This window comes from Staurois parvus, unplaced genomic scaffold, assembly GCF_062004578.1.
Source record: "Staurois parvus isolate SC_StPar_1 unplaced genomic scaffold, SC_StPar_1.0 ptg000946l, whole genome shotgun sequence".
In the NCBI taxonomy this organism is placed as follows: domain Eukaryota; kingdom Metazoa; phylum Chordata; class Amphibia; order Anura; family Ranidae; genus Staurois; species Staurois parvus.
The window spans coordinates 228,388-234,387 of record NW_028318742.1 but is presented as its reverse complement, the minus strand read 5'-3'; positions in this window follow the sequence as shown (position 1 = coordinate 234,387).

The following is a 6,000-nucleotide window of genomic DNA, read 5'->3' as shown; positions in this document are numbered from 1 at the left end:
CGGAGAGATTGTATTGTATTGCAGTGTCTTTATATCCTTGGTCAAGTTCATTGCCTATCTGTATGCAATTGCACTGCGGGTTGGCAAATTGCATGCAGATTGTAAGGTAACAGATCTGCCAGATGGATATCTGTGTGTGTGTGGTGGCCCAGCAGACCAGTCTGAGAATAAACTGTTGGGTGGTGGCAAGCTACCGTTTGTTGTATGTCTGGTGTGGGGGGTGTGTGGACAGTGGAAGAGTAAGTAACAGTGGGTTTCTAGCTTGTAGGATAGCTGGAGGAATCCTAGAAGGGTGTGCCAATTGCTAGACTGCTCCCCAACCCTTAGCGTGCACCAGATTGTATATAAGATTCGTATCTGCCTGTGTGTGGTCAGTCAGCTGGATTGGAGTGGAGTCTCCCTCTAGTGGTGGCCAGAGGTAGTGTGGGCTGTGAAAGTATATCACGGCCGGTCTTATATATTCAGTCTAAGTCCCCCTCATTCCCTCTTTATCCCAAGTCATGGCCAGACGTGCACTCCTCGGTTAGCTAGTCGCTGTGGGCGTGAGCGTGTGGGTGACACAACCCCACACCATAATCCCCCCTCCACCCAACTTTACACTTGGCATAATGCAGTCAGGCAAATACCATTCTCCTGGCAACCACCAAACCCAGACACGTCCATCGGATTGCCAGAGAAGTGTGATTCGTCACTGCAGAGAACACACCTCCACTATTCTAGACTCCAATGGTGGCGTGCTTTACACCACTGCATCAGATGCTTTGCATTGCACTTGGTGATGTAAGGCTTGGATGCAGCTGCGCGGCCATGGGAACCCATTCCAAGAAGTTCTCTACGGAATATTTTTGTGCTAATCTGAAGGCCACACCAAGTTTGGAGGTCGTTAGCTGACCCCACTCTGTCATTTTACATGGCCTACCAGTTGCTGTTGTTCCCAGTTGCTTCCACTTTGTTATAATCTCACTAACAGTTGACTGTGGAATATTTAGTAGCCAGGAAATGTCACGGATTGACTTATTGCACAGGTGACAACCTATCACGGGACGACGCTTGGAGTCACTGAGCTCCTGAGAGCGACCCATTCTTTCACAAATGTTTGTAGAAGCAGTCTGCATGCCTAGGTGATGATTTTATACACCTGTGGCCATGGAGGGGATTGGAACACCTGAATACAATGATTTGGCAACATAGTGTATGCATTCATTTGTGGCACTTTTATGTTTTAAAATTTTTACTAAATTTTAATTTTTAAAAACCTTTTTTCCCCCTTTTTAAACTTAAGAATGTTGCTATTACAAGCCTTTTATGTGATAGCATAGGACAGGTGACAGGTTCTCTTCAAGGGGACAACAGGGATCTATTAGACAGGTAATTACAGCTCTGAACTTAGAGCAGAGTTTGTCACACCCTGTGTCACTCTAGGTAGCGGAGATCAGCAAACAGATGTTCATTGGGCCTCCTCCTGACACCCATCATGGACGTCTTTGACACACAGTAGGGAAAAATTAGCCCAGGATACATAGTGGTGGGTCAGGCAGGGAGGGTGGCACAATACTGCACACGTGTGAGTGACTGGGCAACTTTAAATCTGCCCAACTGCCACAAGAAAAATGACAGTTGGCTGAGAAAACATGTACAACCTATCACTTCTGCCAACATCTGATGGCAGCAAAAGAGTCAAGTCTAACAAAAAATGTTTTAAAATTGTTTTTCCGCTTTGTATACACTCTTCAAAGAAAACAAAGGAGCTCTCCACACACCAAATAATTCACACAAGGTTCCGGTTTATTGAACTTGACAATCGCTACAACAGTCCCCGCCCATGGGACCTCTACTCTAACGGCTTTCACTCAATGTGCTTACTTGTAGCTTTCAAAAGTTTGAAGAGTTAAAGCAGCTGTTTAACCCTCCTTGTTTCAAGAGTTAAGCCTTGTACACACAATCAGAATATCCAACGAATGATCATCCAATTTTTTTTTTTTTGCAAGATAGTCTAATATCAAAAACAAATAGCTTAGTAGTATATGTGATAGAGGAGTGCAGCACTATAAATTCAACCAATATCATGCAAATGATAACATTACGTAAAGTGCCAAGTGCATGTGAATCAAAAAATTATATAAGATAAAGTTATGAATGCGATAGTATGCATAAAATGAACTTATGTGCGATCAAATCAAAAGGATAAATATCAGTAAACAATAAATAAATATATATATATATATAAATATATAAATAAAAAATGTTCAATATGAGTGCAAATTGTCCTTAAGTGTGGAATAAATCCTGTGCTTATAACGAGGAATTCCGTATTCCAATAAAGGTATATCTCATGTGACCAATAATTTGGTGAAGTGTGGAAGATGGTAAAAATGCACACTCACCAGATGCACATTTAAAATACACAGTGTCTAATGTATGATGAAATATTCCAGAGGTCCCCTTTAAGGTGGAATGGATGTACAGCCTGGTAAGGATATCTCTCCTCTGGATACTGGGGCAGCTTTACAGCTTGATGTCACCTCGGATTCTGTGGATTTAATTGCTTGCAGAAGTCTGAGTCAGGGTGGATTTGATTTAAATCAAACTGATTTAAATCACGATTTAAATCACTAGTCAGTAAGGCTTGATTTAAATCCTAGTTTTCTACATAGACTAATTCTTGCTGGTATAACTTTAATATGCAAGTAGATGAAGATTTTTAGAATAACTTTTCATATTAGTTTTTTTATCCCCAGTTTAATAGGTCAATCATTCATATTTGGACAACTTTTCTGTTGTACTTAGGAAGGAGAAAAATAATCATTACCTTAATAATAACAATTTAAATAGATTTATTCATCTGAAACAATAACATTCCAGCAGATGTGATTTGCTTAAACATCCATGTTTGTAACTAATTTGGCTAAACAAAATATATATATTTTAAGAAACGTAGACTGTCAGCCCCTCCCTCCTCACACTGTCAGCCCCTCCCTCCTCACACTGTCAGCCCCTCCTCCTCACACTTAGTTTCACTTTCTTCTTGTGCAGATCTATTCCACTCCAAACAATCAGAAAAATATTGTTTCTATTCTATTCACTGAACTTCTTGAAACTTAGCAGTGAAGGGGTTGATTCTGTATTCATAGGTTTGTAGAAGTTAGGATGAAGGTCTTTTTCTTAACTCTGTTCATGTTATAACATTTTTGCTGTGAAGAAGAGGCATGTGATCTCCGCTGAGTCAAATTCAGTTTTGAGAACTACAAAGTAAACCAATCATCTGTGATAATATCTTGTAGGCAGAGAAACTGCCCAATAATCTTACAAAAACCTCTGGAAGAGCATGACATTGTGAATGGATTCATGGAATTTATTTACCAAAAAAATTAAACATATTATTATTATTATTATTATTATACTGTATTTATAAAGCGCCAATAGTTCGCTCAGCGCTGTACATTACAAAGGGGGACAGAACATGTGACAGAACAATACCAATACAATGCAAAACATGAGGGGATTGAGGGCCCTGCTCTTTCGAGCTTACAATCTAGGAGGGAGGGGGTGGTGGCACAGGAGGAGATAGCTGTGGGGGATGGAGTGGTAGGAAGAGTGGAGGAGGTCGTCAAGTTAGCAGGGGGTGGGGTAGGCTTCCCTGAAGAGATGGGTTTTCAGGGTGCGCCTAAAGGAGAGGAGAGTAGGTGATAATCTGATGGGTTGGGGCAGGGAGTTCCAGAGGATGGGTGACACCCTGGAGAAGTCCTGGAGGCGGGCATGGGAGGAGGAGACCAGGGAACTAGAGAGAAGGAGGTCTTGTGAGGAGCGGAGTGTGCGTGTTGGGTGGTACTTGGATATTAGGTCAGTGATGTAGTTCGGGGCAGTATGGTGGACAGCTTTGTACGTCAGTGTTAGGATTTTGAATTTGATCCGTTGCGCAATTGGGAGCCAGTGGAGGGATTGGCAGAGGGGGGTGGCGGAGATGGAGCGGTTGGAAAGGTGAATGAGTCTGGCAGCCGTATTCAGGATGGACTGAAGTGGGGATACCCAGCGGCGAGGCAGGCCAGTGAGGAGGGAGTTGCAGTAGTCGAGTCGTGATATGATGAGGGAGTGGATGAGCATACAGCCTTATTCTACATAATTAACAAACAAATCTTTATTTCATGATGGAATAACCTTTGGATGGTAATATATTTTTCTTAAAAAGCATTTTATTTAAAAAAAATCCGATTTAAATAAAAATAAATCTGATTTAAATAAAAAAAATCCGATTTTTTAAAACATTTTTTAAAAAAAATCATTGATTTTTATCCACGCTGGTCTGAGTACCATGCTCTCTTCCTCTATTTCCTCCTGTTGCAGGAACTTCAAAGATTCTGTCAGGCAAGGAATCCCTTAGCCAATAGGCTGGAGCCTGGTGCTGGAACAAACATTCTACTACTTAGCTCTCAGACATGGCCTGGATCTGTAGGATCCCAGAACTGTGTTGAATTCATCAGATAGTCCTGTGGAATCTTTTTGTCAAAAGCAGTTGGAGCAGTCTTCTGATTCAGCAGAGCACTGGTCTTTAACCATTTCAATACCAGGCAATTTTCCCCCTTCCTGCCCAGGCCATTTTTCAGGTTTCAGCGCTCTCACACTTTGAATGAAAATTGCGCGGTCATACAACATTGTACCCAAACTAAAATTTTATCATTTTCTTCACACAACTAGAGCTTTCTTTTGGTGGTATTTAATCACCGCCGGGGTTTTTATTTTCTGCTAAATTAACAAAAAAAGACCAAAAAGTTTGAAAAACAAACACGTTTTTCTTTATTTCTGTTATAAAAGTTTACAAATAAATAATTGTTCTTCATAAATTTAGGCCGAGATGTATTCTGCTACATGTCTTTGCTGAAAATAACCCAAATTAGGATGTATTATTTAGTTTGTAGGAAATAGAGAGTTCACAAACTATGGTATAGATCTGAATATTGATCAGTCCTGAAGTACTGACGGCCAATCTAATTTCTTGAGGTCCAATAATGTCAGAATAGTACAGATATCCCCCAAATGTCAGAATAGTACAGATATCCCCCAAATGTCAGAACAGTACAGATATCCCCCAAATGTCAGGACAGTACAGATATCCCCAAATGTCAGAACAGTACAGATATCCCCCAAATGTCAGAACAGTACAGATATCCCCCAAATGACCCCTTTTTGCAGAGTAGACAGTCCGACGTACTTCATAAGAGGAATGGCGAGTTTTTAGAAGTTGTATTTTTTTGTCATAATTTTTCGGAAAATGAAAAAATTAAAAAAATTATTTTCACTATTTTTTTTTTTACATATTGTCACCAGTGCAGTACAGCGTCATCATATAACTGGCATGGCGGTGAACAGGGACACTGACTGGTGACAGTATGAAAAAAAAAAAAAATATATATATTTTTTAATTATATTTCATTTTTTATTACATTTTTTTTTTATTTTTTTTAAGATTTTTTTTCATATTTTACTATGACCAAAGTAGTACAATGTTACCATAGTAACATTGTACTACTTTGGGGAAGTGATCAGTATTTTTTTTTTTTACACAATTTGCTTATAGCAAAGAATTACTTTGCTATAAGTAAGCATTTACCTGAATGAAATCGATTCATTCAGCTTTTTTTTTTGTGCTTAGCTGTGATTTGGTCACAGCTAATCACATGACATGTGCATGTGATTAGCTGTGACCATTCACAGCTAGGCACTAGTATACAATGGATGGCATCTTGAATAAAGCCATCCATTGTATACAACTGTCATGTGACCTGCTGTGATTGGTCACAGCAGGTCACATGGTACCAGCAACGGGAGCCGGTACTCGGATCTGTCATCGGCCGTGTCCGAGGTGCACGGCCCGTGACAGATCGCACTGCTGCGCCACTCTGCATTAGCGCAAACTGCTAAGTGCAGAGACACATTTGAAGCCGCCAAACGGCCATTGGCCGGGCGGCTAATGGTTAAAACTTGTAGGAGTTTTCTTTTTGGTCT